The sequence below is a fragment of the Anas acuta genome, chromosome 4, assembly GCF_963932015.1.
Source record: "Anas acuta chromosome 4, bAnaAcu1.1, whole genome shotgun sequence".
NCBI classification, from domain to species: Eukaryota; Metazoa; Chordata; class Aves; order Anseriformes; family Anatidae; genus Anas; species Anas acuta.
The window spans coordinates 35,926,548-35,942,829 of NC_088982.1; positions in this window are offsets into that span (position 1 = coordinate 35,926,548).

Consider the following 16,282-nt stretch of genomic DNA (forward strand, 5'->3'; position numbering starts at 1 on the left):
TTTTTTTTAACATTGCTGCAGTTTAGGAATACGTCATTACCAACTGTGCTTGATAAGGTCAAGTGAACTATGCTTGTTGTCCATTGTCCACTTGTGTTAAGACAGCTAAAAATGACTTTGATACTTTTTTCAGTTAAGGAAGTATTGAGGTTACCACAATTGAGTGTGAGAAAAGGTCAGTCACCACGTGCAGTCTCAAATGGAAGAATGGGGCATGTAGGAATGGCACTACTTTGAAAGACATTAAGTTATCTCTTCTATTCAGCAGGAATTACAACTCGGTTTAGTGTAGTTTGATCTTGTTAAGAAAAACTCTACATTTTTCTAAGTATAGTATATGGCAGTCTGAAGAAAGAATATTATTAAAAATAAGAGAGTAACCAAAATTATTCTCCATATTTCTGTGTGTATGCTACAATACCTGCAATGTTAGCATTCAGGAATTCTTTTTCATAGGTATTCCTTACATATTCCGTATTACGTATTCCTTAAATTAATGTTGAAACTTCTATTGGTGAATTTGTTGAATAATGCCTAAATAATACATAGTCGTGAAATAGTAGAGAAACTTGCAGGTCATTGTTTGAATAATGAAAATATTTGAGGTTGTTCAAAAATGCTTTATTTAAAAATATTTTGACGATTTCATCTTACGAGTGAAGATAAAATTTTGATGACTTGTAAATGCCCTGCAGAGGGATTGTTCTCCTATACAAAGTGTATATAAGCTGGAGCACTTGGAATGGCATATCATTTATTATTGAAAATATGTGCCACCTGGGAATAATGAATTCCATGTTATCTGTGAATATAGGTTTGGAGGAATATATGAGCATTTTATCCAGTACTTGAACAGATTGAACTGGGCCAGGAAGCCTGATTTGTAAGTAAGAACAGTTTCTTTTTGATAATACAGCAAGATTGGTCTCTAAGGCCACTGAAGTCTGGAAATAAGATTTTCTCTTGAATTTAACAGGTTTTGGGTTAGATCCAGAACAGATTGTCTTCTAGACTGTCTTCAGCTGATAAGAATAAAGAACATCCTATAAGAGTTGATTATTTACATACAGTTTCAAGAAATACATGTTCTAAAGGACATGTAACAGTGATACGTAAAAACATTGCAGAAAATATATGAATATATTCTGCTAGTCCTTCCATTTGAGAACACATTTGATTTAATTTCAAAACTGTTGGAACAACTTATAGTGCCCAGTAGCCCTGAATTCGGAATTAAAGCAGAATGATGGTAGAGGGGAAAACAACAACAAAACAAACAAAAAGCCACAACACCTGCTTCTAACATTTTTTTTTTCTTTCATGTCAAGCTTGGTTTTTCTTTAGTACCTCAAAATTTTCTGGTTGCCTGAAAACGAACTGTGAACTGTGTTTATCTCTGTTGGTCTATTCAGTATTGCAGCAAAGTAGTTGTGAATTGCTGTGACCTTGTCAAAACTGCATGTATTTTTTTATTGCTTACAAAAATTAGAAATTTGATATCTGGCTGCCTGATTGGTGGGTATACATGTATAATAGCTTTTATATTCTTATTAAACAATACTAGTTCAGGCAATGCCAATTAACCCTTGATAATTACTTGCAAAACCAACTTAAAACCTTGTAGCATTTAAAGCAAAATTGAGTTTTGCTGCTCACGTGGCCAGGAGAGAACTATTTGTTATTTATATAACTTCATATACATGTACGTACATGTGTACGTATATACTGTGCCCTTGAGTAACATGTTACTCACAAGTGGATGCACTATGCATAGTCTTAAGTGAGAAGTTATGAGTTCTGGTTTCATCACAACTAGGATACCTTAGTTTTTAAATGTAAGGTAAACTCATGATGTTTACTTGTGTACTGTTTTCCTGTTCCTTATTATTAGTTACCATTGGGTGCATTCTAATATGGTAAGTTAAAAATGAAATGTGAGAGAGATCTGTGAAACAGTTGCCTTACTATCACAGATATAAATGGATCCTATTGTCAAGTAATAATCAAAACTACTTAAAAAACAAAACAGCAACAACAAAAGCCCCACCACCTGGCCCAGACTGCTTAAAGCATGTTGTCTTCTGTTGAAAGTTGCATTCAAGCAAATGGGCAAGTTGTTTCATTTAAAGAGCTATACTTTAAGAAATTTTTAGATTTTTGCATTGTTTTAAGTTGTGACTGTGGAGGGAGAACTGGTGCATTAAACTACTCATCCCAGACAGAATGTACTTTCCTAAAACATCATCGTAACAGAAAATACTTGAAATTATTTTAACCAACCTAAGTAATGATTTTTGATCAATCTTCCAAAACATGATACTTTTTTTTTTTGTCATACTTGGTCATCACAAAAGCTGCTAACCGATTTTCTTGTTGAAAGGAAATAAGCCTTTTGTAATACCTAAGGTTTAATTATAGCCACTGTGGACCTGTTCCTTTTGGATCCAGGTTCTAACTTTGCAGATTTTCATATAATTTATTTCTGAGTGACTCTTAGGAACGATCTTGTGGAGCTGGTAAAATTTATCCATTTTCCAATGGTGAAAATGGAATTCCTTCAAACTTACTTTCTTCAGAATAACGGAGAGGCTGCATAGGTTCTTCCCTACATGTAATATGCATACAGGAATATAATGGTAAATAAGATAATGCTTATGAACTGTTTATTCTAGACAGACTATGGCCAGCTAATTGTTCATGGTAATGGGCTATCTTGTCTTAGATGATGTGTTTGGTTTTTTTTTTAGAATTTATGTATTATAGCCTTCTTTGCTGTACATGTACATATACATGCAACATTTAAGCTAAAACTCCTTAAAAAATAAACTGATTGTAACTCATGTTTTGTGTAGGGGTTTTATAGCTTGCTGAATATAATTGCTAATAATAGGGCTTCTTGCAGTTAGAAGCAAAAAACAAAAAAAACAAAACAAAACAAAAAACACAAAACAAACAAAACCACACACACACACAAATACAAACCAAAAAAAAACCAACAAACCAAAACAAAGTATTGATTATTACTAAGAACTGTTGAATACTCTTATTCTATCCACCATTTAGTCATTGGTATCATTACAGGCAATGAAATTATTGCTAACTTTTTTTTTGGCTCTAGGTTGGAGCACCTTTTCACTTAGTGGCCTCATATTTCTTTCTGCAGTTGAGAATGATGATGGAGTTACTGTAATGCGTGGTCAGTTTTCCAAGAGTAACAAACAATGACAATGCTTAGACAAGTTGTGTTATCTTGTGTACTATGGTTTATATGGAACATTGTTTTGGATTCAGTACACCCATCTTCAGGTCAGGTGTATGACTGAATGTGGCTTGAAATCTTAAAAACATTCTCTATTCTCTAAATTCTATATAGTGTCACTTTAAATGTAAGTTAAGGAACTTTAAATGAAAATGTGTTAAGTTTTCTTTGCAGAGTGTTATTAACTAGAGGGATTCTGGATTAATTTAGCAGCCAGGTCTGTTCTTTCAGCCATAAGCCATGCTGTCAGGGAAACTTAATTACACTTTAAGTGGGATGCAAATGAGTTGTGACACTACATCATTTCACATGAAAGGTTCATTACTTACATTAACTGCACAATGCTCTCTCCTAAGCATAGGGCTCATTACAATTTTTCTATTTTTTTTTAACATGGCTACATTTGAGCAGGGCTTTTACTTTTAATATGTCTTCTCTTACTATGTGTCCCTTCTTTAATCGTTTAAGCTGTTGAGTTTATTAAATGAGTTGAACCTGGATTGCATACAAGACACTAAAATAAAGCCAGACGTTATAGGCTTCCAAAATCATCACTTTGGATTCATTTTTCCTCTTTTCCGTTTTCACATGCAGAGCTGTATGTACTTTGAAGTATCATATCAAAGTACATACAGCTCTGCATGTGAAAATTTAAAATCATATGATGCATCATATCAAAGTACATATCCCTAGTAAAGATGCACATTTCTCACTTATTTCTGGAAAAAAGAAGAAAAAATACACCGTTATTCTTAGTGATTTATCATATTTACTGGGACATGATAAACCAATGGTTGCTTTATAATGGAATTAAATGTATTAGAGTGACTGAAAATTAAGGAATTTATGGCTGGTCATTGTCAATTGAAAAAATAACTTCTGTTAGGTCTTAAACTCCCTAGACCAGCTATAGAGTTGTTTGGTGGGTTTGTGCCATCAAAAAGCACTGCTGAAATAGTTCAAAGGCATGTGTTGGAAAGTTTTCAACTTAATTTTCATCTTAATGCTCCTCTACATAATGTCCTTTTACTTTAAAAAACAGGTGTATGTGGGGGGAGTCTGGCTTGTCTGGTGTAATGAGTGACCAGTTATTAATTAAACATGCTTAAAAGAATATCACGTCAATGTGGACTTCTATTATGGGATCTCATTTAGGATTTATTTTCAATTTAGTGTGACCAATTGAAAGCACTGTGAAATAGCGCTGAGGTTGCCCATTCTCAGGAAGTTCTTCAAGTACATTTAATAAGAAAATACATCTTTGGACTTGTTTTTATTATCAGTAAATTGAGTTTGTTTGCAAGTTTGCAGTATACTGGATTCTAGTTCAACCCTATGTTGCGACTTAGGTCGGGCCTTGAAGGCAAGATTCTGAAGTACTGCTGATTTAATAATTACTAATCAATCTAGTAAAACCCATTCCATTTCACTGAATTCAGCGCTCATGAAAATTGCCAACACGATACCCTTGAAAATATCTGGCAACCCAGGGTTAGTGTTTTATTACTCCTCTTTTGTACGAAGAGCAACTTTATTGCCCGTTCTCTTGTATTCTTCAGGAACGTGCTGTAACCCTGGCTACAGAGGATGAAACAGTGATTCTCTGCCACTGCCTGCTCGGTCAGTTGCCAGGCATGGAGTGCATGCTTTAGTAGCATCAATAATCCTGCTGAAGTCAGTGGGGTCACATGGGAACGAAGTGGGACTATTCCTTGAAATCTGCAGGTCTTCCCTAGGTCTTAAATTCACTATGACTTAGGTAAAGATAATACCCGTAAAAGTTCTAATGAAAAGTTTTTTAGGTCAGCAGCCTTCCTTTAGTCCTAATTTTATGCATCTCTGAAGTATGTATATCAGTGGCTCATTAACTACAAAACTGCAATATTAAGCAGGGTATCCAAGTTCATAAACACTGTTTAACATGCTGCCATGGACCTAAGCAACAAAATAACTTGCTTTTCCTTAGAGGGGCCTTGGGTGTCATCAAGCTGTCTATTTCGTATTTTGGCCTTGTATTAGATCAGAACACCAGCAAGCTGATTTCATGAGCTTCCCACTGTTTGAACAAATATATGAGGTAGTTAAGTGAAACCTGTGAGAACAATTACCAAAAATTGATGTACCACATTACTTCTAAGTATAAATGTGACTATAACTATTTTCTAGTCTGCAGTTTGTTCATACACAAATAGCACTGTACCACCAAATAACTTTCAATCTTCCTCCTTCTTGGAAAGCTAATCACTACGAACAAACCCTTTGCTTAAAGAAAGACTTTAGTAAATAGGAACAACCCTTCTTTTTTGAGGCATTTTCTCTTTCTGATTATTCCTTTTAGTATTTTATATCCTTTTTGAAAGGAAATTATTTAGCTTGTCTTATGCCTCAAATTTTCTGAGGACTGTGTAAACAAGCTTACTACAATTAGATTTAAGAAAAACAGTTCTCAAGCTACAATGGCTACAACCTTGTTTAATGAAAAATTCACAAGAACTCAGGCACTTCACTGTTTTTTCTCTAAGGCAGAACAGATTCAATATAACAGAAAGGAGAAACTCGTGCCATGGTGTCTTTCTGCAGATTATATGCTTGTGGATGTTAGTATTCCCAGAGCCTGCAAGAGGTGACTTCAGTTTAACTAGTGAAGGGTGAATGACTTAGAACTTAGTAAGCTGCTTATGCAGAATGGTCTTCCTTCACAAAAATCACGTGTGATGCAGTCATGTGAGTTACCCAGGCCAAGACAAAAGCTGTTTTACAAGCATTATTGAAAATTTCCGCAGGTTTTATTTTGGTTCTTCAAGAAACAGATCTCCAGGAGCTGTCAGTTAAAAGTCAAGGCTTGTGATGCTAGCCAACTCCTGCAGGGTAGGAAAAGAGAGTTCGTATGGTATCATTCAGCATAGCTTAGTTAGATTTTTTTTTTTTTTTTTTTAAGGCTCATGCAGAGCTTGTTTCCCATGATTAGAAGATATTTTAGAAGATATTTTGATATTTTTGCTGGACAGAAGATTTGAAAAATTTACTTTTTAGAAGTTGATGTGATTTTCAAAAATGTTTGAAGTTTCTTTGAATGAAATTAAACTTCAGTTACCTTCAGTAGAATCCTTCAAGAATTGGAATATTATAAAATATCAAAATTGGCCTTTAAAAGCTGCCTGGATATTGCCCTTTTTAGGAAAATAATGCTTTAAAAAAGGAATTGTGCTTGACATTTCTTTGACTTTTTGGTACTAACACTTTATTTTAATAAAAAATCTTTTTTTTTTTTTTTTTTTCCACTCTTATTTCCAGCTTTAATGATGTTTTTTGGATGGTATATATGCAAGAAGCAGGGTGCAGAAAGCCTGCGGTAGAGCTGAGGAAGGAGCAGTGGTTTTGAAAGCAGGATATCATATATTGTGTGTTCCCTTTTCTAAGAGTGACCTGACTTTAATGGCTGCTACATAGATTGCAAAAGGGTATGGACAAAGGTTATTGCTTTTCTCTGAAGTAAGAAAGAAAGTATAAGAAAAGATGTAGAAAGCAGAGGTGTAAGGAATAATAATGGTAATAAAGGGGCTTTTAGGGACATTCCTACTTTTTTTCCCTTCTATTCTGGACTCTGCATGACTTATCTACACTAGATTTTTTTTTTTTTTGGATTCAGAATATCCTAAACTAAGAGTAGAGGAAATAAGACAAGCTGAGTATTAAGAAAATGGAATGAAGTTTGAGATTATTATGAATGATCTTATAGGATAAGAAGAAGAGTAGTGTAATTAAACAGCTGCAGGCAAATCTGAACACAAACTAACAGATGTAAATGAAATATAGTGAAAGATAAACTGCATTCATCTAACATTTATTTTTAGGATTGCCCTTTTAAACAGCTGGCAATGACCATTGCTACTTACATATGTCCTTTCTGGAGAGGCAACTGTGCTAGTAGTCAAGCAAGTAGTATTAAAGAAAGGATGAGGTTCTTAAATACTACAGAAGTGACGCCAGGTTTCTGCCGGAAGCTTGAGTATTTTCTCACAACCAACTGTTGTAACTGTAGAGAATTTTCAGATTTCCACTTCAGCTAAGTATTTACTGAGGGGCTGGGCTTAGGCCATATTTGTTCCATTTATGCCTACATAAATGCTAATATCAAACAAAGATGTATAGATGTGTATATATTGTAAATAAGTTCTGTGGGAAAACAGTTTACCTTATTTTGCATTTTTTCTCCTGTTAATATTTGAAACTTCCAATGAAGGTAGTTCAGTTCTTGGTTTTTGTTTTGTAATTCATACTGATTTTTGTTACCTAACTATCAGATTATTAATTCTAAGGTACAAAAATGCCTTTGCAGTATCAGAACAGCATGATTGAGGGCAGTGCAGCTTGCTCAGTGCATTAACCATACTGGAATTTAAAGCTCCTTTGCCCCTTGACTAATTATTTCTATTCATTGGACTTTCTGGAATGTAGTGAGAGAATTGCCGAGAACTTAAGAAAAATGCAACCTTGCTGATCCTTTCAGGAAAGACTAGAAAATTGGTCAGGGTGATCTTGAAACTTAACTAGTTTGAAAGTATTTGTATATAGTATCTAAAGCTGTTTATTTGTGTTCACCTGGCTGGTGGCCTAGAGCCATCTGAAATGGCTTGGCGTAAGATTTGCTGAGCTGATACACAGAAGTATTCCTGTCTAATTTCATTGTGTGTAATCTTTGGAGGGGAGAGGACAAGTAAAAACATCTGTTATGAAAAAAGCCAATTTCAGGGTTTTGAGATGAGCCTTCACACATGGTACTAAAGTAGCTCTAAGTACATTCCTAAGGAAGCATGTATTATGGGAAAAAATGGACTACTGTAATGGATCATTTGCAATTAAAGATCTCCAGTACTACTGTTCAGACAGAACTTCACATAGAATTAGAAATTTGTTACAGTTGTAGAAAAGATTAGTATCTAAACCAGTTTGGAGGAATAGAAAGTATCCCAATACATCACTTGTCAGTGCAGATAACAGAATACTGCATCATTTTCTATAAGCTAAAGCAAAGGTTGTACAGAATTGCTTATTCAAACAGGATGATCTGCTGGAATAATTCAGCACTGGCTTCCATGGTTGCTGTGGGCCATAGTGCTTGAGAGTAAGTGGGTTACGTACATGATCATCAGGGCACTATTCTGCGTGGTTGGTTTTGTCTCTGCTGCCCCTTTCCTGCTCTGTTGCATGAATGTTTCTTTTATGGAGGTGAGTTGAGAGAAACGGGGAAAGGACAGCGCTTGCTGTGCTGGCTTCGTACCGGGGAGGGTGGACATAGGGAGTGGGTGGGAGGTCGAAGAACTAACCAAGTACTGCAGGGAAAAACTTACTATTTCTGTCAGCTTCTCCAGAAAAGTTATGAACAAGCCAATTGGACTTGCAATGTGCTCTTATGATGTGCTTTTATGATTATTTTACATTTTTTCCTGGAGCTTTTTATAACTTCTGAAAATGCGCCACAGTATTTAGTAGCAGTAGAGCAACTACTGTTGCTATCTGTGTAACATTTGAAAGACAATGATTATTGTACTAAGGGAAGAAAATCCTTTTCTTGCAAAAAAGGTGTTGACTGTAAATATTAGTCAAAATGTTTTGAATAAATACTCATGATAAATATATATATATATATTTGCTTTGAATAGTACCTGTTAAAAATCACAAATATTTACATTGGAAAAGAAGCAGTAGGGTGCTTCAGTGTCTTTACAGCTAATGGTCTGTAACCAGAAACACTATTTTAAAGTAGCCTTTATAAGTATTATTTTTTGGCCATGAAATTGCACAGAAGGCAGAGAACATTATAGATTAAAAGTAAATTGTAGGAGACAGTTGAGACTAGACATTACCACCATTATATTGAGTGGTATTTTATGCTAAATTAGTTTAAATGGAACTGTCTTGGGACTCTTATCTCAATGTGATTTAGCATGCAATGGGAGTTGCACTATGCCCACAGTGGCCACATTTTTTTTTGCTTTGTGATGTGCCTTGATTAAGATTTTTTTTTGTGTTCTTTGATGTCATGAATTTTCTTCCTTGTTCCAGGGGAATGTGACCCCTTTGCTGTTGTGGGGTGAAATTATAAATTACACCTTTATTTATTTGTGGTTACTACAATCTCGTGGAGATTATTTATAAATCATGGTTAAGGGACCATTAAATCCTCCTTTTAGCATGAACTGTTACTGTTTCCATTCAACCTCATGTGACAAGGAAGAGTCTTAATTCTGGTAGGTTTAAAGGCGTCAGAAATTGTGATTCATTCTTCGCACTGGAGGCTTGAACTCTTTCTTCGTTCTGTATTAGCAGACAGAACAGCAGCGCAAACTATAAAAAAACCTTTTGCGCTTTTGTATTTTTTAAAAAAATAAGACAACGTTCAGTTGGAAAAAAGGTGTATTGATGATACTACATAGTAAATGGAGTATATAAGTTATGTTAGTGACATACATGCCTGAAAGCTTGAAAGGTCCTTGTTACCCTTTAATCAAGTTGGCAAAACCAGCTTGATATACTTAGTATTTAATTTTCTGTTGCCCTTCGAGACATGGAACACTCATCTCATGGTGTGTTCGCTTTGAGTAGTTCATTACATCTGTGTTGTGGGGCCTCTGCTAATATCATTCCCCTCCTGGATATGCAAGTGAAAGCATAAGAAAGCATTTAAATCAATGAAGCTAACAAATAAACAGCATGTGGCTGATGCATGGCCTGTCAGTTAGAAAATACCGTGTGTAGGTCATATTGACGGTTTCTGGTGAAGAACCATACTGATTATTGACAGCAGAAGTCTGTATGTGATGAACATCTAATTGTGATTATGTTTACATAGAACTGTAACAAGTTAGCAGTAGTGAGAAAAATATGATCCACCATTCTGTTACGAAAAATTTTATCTACTGTATTATAACTGTAATGGAGTTGATAATGGGTTCTAGAAAAATGATTTAATACTTATTTTAAGATATATAAACTATATGAGCATTTTATTTATCTATTCTGTATAAGATGTTGATGTGAATAACAGAAAATGATCACAGGAATTCTCATTTTAACCTCTACTATTGTCTTTACTCTTTTCATTTTAATTTTAGCTTTCCCTTGATTATGAACATTTTTCTTTTATAAATCCCAAGATTTACATAAGCATGTAGAGAGTGAACAAAAGAACAAGGAAAAATGTTTTTTTAATCTTTCTTACTACCTGAGCAGTAAGATTTTTTTTTTTTTAGCAGACACTTACACTTTTGTCCAAATATCTACAAATATGCCATGTTTATTAGGTGCTGTGAATTGTCATAGATTTCTCTTTTGAATAAAGTCATATTAAAATTTTATTTAACGTGATTTTGACAGCTAATACTAGAGGGGAAAAAAAAGGAAAAAAAAAAAAAAAAAAAAAGAGAAGGGTTTGTTACAACATGCCTTTCTGAAGGGGTTTTCAAGAAATTTCTCCAAGGTCCCAGAGTAGCTGACTGTTTAATTCAGGTGACTGTGGAAGAATTTGCTTGGTAGATGAGTCCTTAGTGAGTGTGGTGCTTTTATTTTGGTATAATTTATTTAGTAGCACTGAGGTATTCTGGTATATTGACATATACTGTACTATTTTCTGAATTTGGGGTCAAATTTCATCAAGTTACATGCAAGCATTGCGCTAAAGCTGATTAACAGTTCTTACCTACCTTTTTCAACTACTCTCTTCAGATGCTAAAAAAAAAAAAAAAAAAAAAAAAAGTCCTGTGTACAAATTAATAACTACTTCAAATTCTGATCAGATTGGAAAGCAAGTGAATTTCCTCTAAAAAAGAGGAAAACTAATCAAGCCTTTTGAATTCCAAAAGTCAGGTATAGTTCAGTATTCCTATACACACAGTCAACAAATATTCTGTGCATTTTTATAGTTCTTATATATTTGTAATAATCATAGTGCAGGAAATCAATGAAAGTTGTATTACTATGCTTTCCACTTCTGGCAAGATTATAGCCAAGTAGTTTTAGAATAACCAAGTGTGCACACACTTCATCTTTGGCAACCTTAGTTAAGATGCATCATTCTGTTCAGCGTAAGAGATTGGATTGACATACATCTTAATATTATAAACGCGATTGGCTTTAAATAAATTACTGAAGGAATATTAATAAAAATGGAGTCAAATAGCTTATCCTGTATACATAAAAAACTTGAATGATTTTTGGCAAAACACTTGAACTTTAATATGGAAAGATGTTTGTATGTCTGCATTTATAGCTTTCAATCTAAAATAGCTTTTGAAAAAGCCAGGGAGCACATGATTCATACAGAAACATTTGCTGATAGGATAAACTCTGCAGAAGTCCAACAAATTAAAGACCTTGTTTAAATTTCACTAAACTTGTTTTGTGGCTTCTGTGATGTACAGTACATACACTGATCTTCTTTACTGGAAAAGAGTGTATCACCATCTAATCCGGTGGTACAGACCATTTCTGCAATGAGGTGTGATGTGTTTGTGTGCCTGTTACAGTTGATTAAGAACTGAAGAATCTGGTGCATAGATTCTACGCAAAAGAACTATGCTGCATCCTATACTGTGAGAAGGGAAGACTCGCAATAAATATGAAACTCTACCAGGGTAAGAAATAGTTCTCATTGATTCCTATTTTTAATAAAAGCTAATTCCAGTTACATCTTTGGTGAGCTTTCTTTTGCCATTGCAAATTGACTTCAAGATCTAATGTTCAGGGATCCAAAAAAGTGCATAGTATGTCTACAACCGGAAGATACCTTCAGTATTTCTTCTTAACAAGTACTGAATCCTTTCAGAAGGATTATAATAAGTTATATGTGGATTTGGTAAGTGCTATCATAGCTGGTTAGGAAGTTGTCTTGGCATTGGTCAAATTCATTTAGATAATGAAGGCTGCAGTGTTAGGTATGAATGATCCAAAAGGTGATTAGACAAATGAAAGACAGTTGAAACTGACTTTTCAGTTGAAACTGAAGTAGAAAAGGCAAGTAATATGCTTTAGAAATAGTTTGATGGAGAGGTAAATAACTTACCAGTGTATTGCTAAAGTAGGTGTAGTTTGTTGTGACCAAGTGAAGATGCAGTCAAGAGAGTAAAAGAACAGAGTACAGTACAGAATAAATAAATAGATTGATCTAATATTTGGAAATATCCAAAGAAAAGTAACAGAAAAGATGAGAAGAATGAGAAGATTTACCTAAGGAAAAAAAAATTACAGTTGTACTTGACTTGCATTAAGTAGATACTACTAATTGTATAACATCTTAACAAGTTGATCTACTTTGATTTTAGTCTTAATTTTTAGGGCAAATGTTTCTCTAGTCTAATGTGTACAAGCTCTGCACTGTGAGATTTAACATTTCATTATGACTATTTTGGAAGAATGATTTCCTTAATGATACCTGTTACTCCATCCGTTTGAACTTGATTCTTATTAATAAAGGAGGACAAAGATTGCTACTGTTGTTCCAGAGTATTTTGAACCTTTATTTCATCTGCACTTATTGCCTACTTTTAAAGGTCCAGAAGTGTTCCTTGAATTCCCTATATAGTTTAAAAAAGAAAAACAACCAAAAAAACAACCTGTAGAATACTTCGTTTTAAGAACTGTATCCTATTTGTTTTCCTGAAATTATATGGAATGAAAATCACAAAACAATCATCTGGAATGAATTTATGCCATAAATATCTTTTTAAAGGGTTTCCTCTGTAATTTGGCATTATGCTAAAACAGGCTATTATTTTAAAGCACCACTTTACTTTTCTAACAAGTAGCCTGCAGCTTTTGCATCTGTAAGTCATCTTGGCAAGCCATACTTGCAACTGTTGTCTGCAAACAGATTTCTGGTGAATTTATTAATGAAACTAAAGCCATACTTACGATTTGAAATATTGTACCTCAGAGCAAAGTAACTGTCAGTTGATTACAGGTTTTTAAACTTCCAGTTATAACCGCAGTATCCTGGAGGTGGCACCAAAGTACACGCAAGGAAAATAAAATGAACGCTAATACATAAACAAGCAAGAGATTAATGATGCTATGCAGTACTGATGACTGACTAAATGCATCAGTCTTTTCTAGCTTAAAATGGCAGTGTAGGTAAATAGAAGGCTGATGTGTTTATCTACTGTTTTTTAATTATATTGGGTATCATCCAAAAGCACTGAATTCCTCATTTTACATCTCAATTTTTAGCAAAAGATGGGAGCATTCTTCCCTTTCCTTTTCTCTCCCAGTATTGTATCAAAAAAAAAAAAAAAAGCTATTTAGAAAAAGCCCTTTTGATTACATTTTGTTTTGTTTTGTGCACTGATCTAACATAGTTCAAAACCAGTCTTCACTGGTCTCCCTGTATTTTCAAATAGCTTTTCTTCACCTGGGAACTTGCACGTTTCAATCCCTCTTGCTTTCATGTCTTCAGCATTCATAATGGTATGATTAACTGGCAAGGTGATTCATACTTTAATAACAGATTGCAAAGGACATCATATTAGACATCCTAAGCGCCCTCTTTACTCTAAAGTATACATACAATAATGCCCCAGCAGACATGAGTTATAGTTGCTATACCTTGGAAAAACAAGAACAGTGAGTGTTGGCAGAAACATTATTAAAATGAAAGAGAGAAAACTCCGGGCTGCCAAATTGCAACTGTTGGTTTCAATGTTAAACTTGTTTGTCAAAATACTGTTGGGTAGAATCAATAAAAAGCCGCAGCCAGAATGTTCTACAGGTTAGCAGTCTAATGCAGCAAAGTTCATTTCAAATCGATCTAAATGGGGATGTTTTTGTAAAGAACGTAGCGTAACCTTTTGCAAATGCATAGCTGGCTTTGTTGGTTAAAAAAGAAGGCCTGGAGCACAGAGCCATTTATTTGCAGACACAATGTAGGCAGTAATGGAACAATTTCTCCATTCCTGCTTTACCTGTGTGCCTAAATCTGAGCTTGCATGAAGGGCTTCAGGGAATCAAAGATTTCATGTTCAAGAGAAACTTGATGTTTAGCCTCTCTAAAGCAATATGCAGTATAAGCCTTTGTATGAAGTGGTTACTGGGAAAGGGATGCATCTGGCTTTAAGGTCTTGCTTCCCTCTGACTTTAGCAGTGAAGGTGATGGGCAGCCGTGGCATTGAGCTGCATGGAAGTAGCGCTACTGCAGCCAGCACAGGTCTGAATAACAGATGGGCTTTGTTCCCTACAGATGTGACATCTGCTGGAGCTCAACATAAGTTTCAGTGAAAACCTTTAAGGAAGCCTGAAAGCACTGTCCGTGGCAATGTAGGGATACAGTGTCTTTTTCTTCAACCCTCTTCAACCCACACCCAAAGGAGTGACAGGTACTCCTTTTTTGAAGAGGTAGAAGGCAGAAGGCTTTACATCTTTCTAATGTTAGTAGGTATGTGTAAGGAAAGTCTGAACACCTTTAGAAGCTACTGACAGGCAACGCCTCTTTCTGAGTTAAAGAACTCACAGCACAGCTTAACCATCTTTTCTGCCTTAGGTTCTTATTCTGTGTGGCAGGGACAGGGACAGTGAAGGTGCGGTTCTAGATGGCCCCTTCTGAGGGAGGTATGACCAGAGTAGCATCTACAAAAAGGGTGTGAGAGAAGACCCAGGAAACTACTGACCTGTTAGTCTAACCTCAGTTCCTGGAAAAGTTACATAAAAGACTGTCCTGGGTGCTGACAAAGGGCATTTAAAGAACAAAGCTGTTATCAGGCCTAGTCAACATGGGTTCACCAAGGGAAAGTCCTGCCTTAGTAATCTGATCTCCTGTGACAAGGTCACCAGCTTGGTAGGTGAAGGGAAGGCAGTGGATATAATTTTGCTGGATTTTCTGTCCCTCGTGACATCCTTCTAGACAAATTGCCCAGTTGTGAGATAAACAGGTTCCATGCTACACTGGGCAATGAACTGGTTCAACAGTGGAGCTCAAAGGGTTGTAGTGGATGGGGCTATATCTGGCTTGCAGACCGGCACTAGCGGTGTCCCCCACAGCTCAGTTCTAGGGCTGGTTCTGATCCATGTTCTTATCAGTGGTCTGGACACAGGAGTGGAGTGCATCCTCAGCATGTTTGCTGATGGTACTAAACTGGGAGGTTTAATACACCCCCAAACTGCATTTTGGGGTGTATTAAACACAGCTTAGCCAGCTGGGTGAAAGGGTGGTGGTTGATGCCCCACACCTGTCAGCACTCAAGAGACATTTGGGCAATGCCCTCAGTAATGTGCTTTAACTTCTGGTTATCCCTGAAGTGGTCAGGGAGTTGGACAATCTTTGTAGGTCCCCTCCAACTGAACTGTTCTATTCTGTCTGCTACTCCTTCTGAGTTTTTGCATGCATTGCAATTTTATCTAAGTACTGATGATAGTTATTAATCTATGACAAGTTACTAATCCACGACTTTTTGTCAAATAAAGGAATCACAAATGCTATCAAGACTGTTTCTAAATATAGCATTTTGATAGCATAACTACCGTAGTGTAACATGTAATTATTATGGCTACAGTGCATGAGCAGTAAGGGACCTGTATATTTTAAGCCATTAAACTATTTCAGCTTTCTTTAGAAGATAGCAATATTTATTGTAGAGATGAACTGCTAAAAGGTTAGCATAGCTTTTTTGCATTTGTTGACTATGGATTTGTTCCAAAGAATGGCATGAACTGTAGCATTCTGCTACTTTTTAAGTCTGTAAAGGAACATCTTTATCATTCAATCTCCTTCATAACAAAGTGTTAATCTGTGTAAGAAACACCACATGGATTTATCCTAAAATTTGAATTTCAATGGAATCTTTCAGTTCATGGGGTTTTGAAAGTTTTAAACTATTTTTAACCTGTTAGTTTAGCTTATGTGAAGTTTAACCTAGACTTGTACACTAGGAGGTTGACATTGCTTTTACTTAAACCACTTTAAAATAAGATTCAAGTTAATCCTAGATTATGTTTTACCAAATATGGTGTCATAGATAATAGGATTTTGATCCTGAA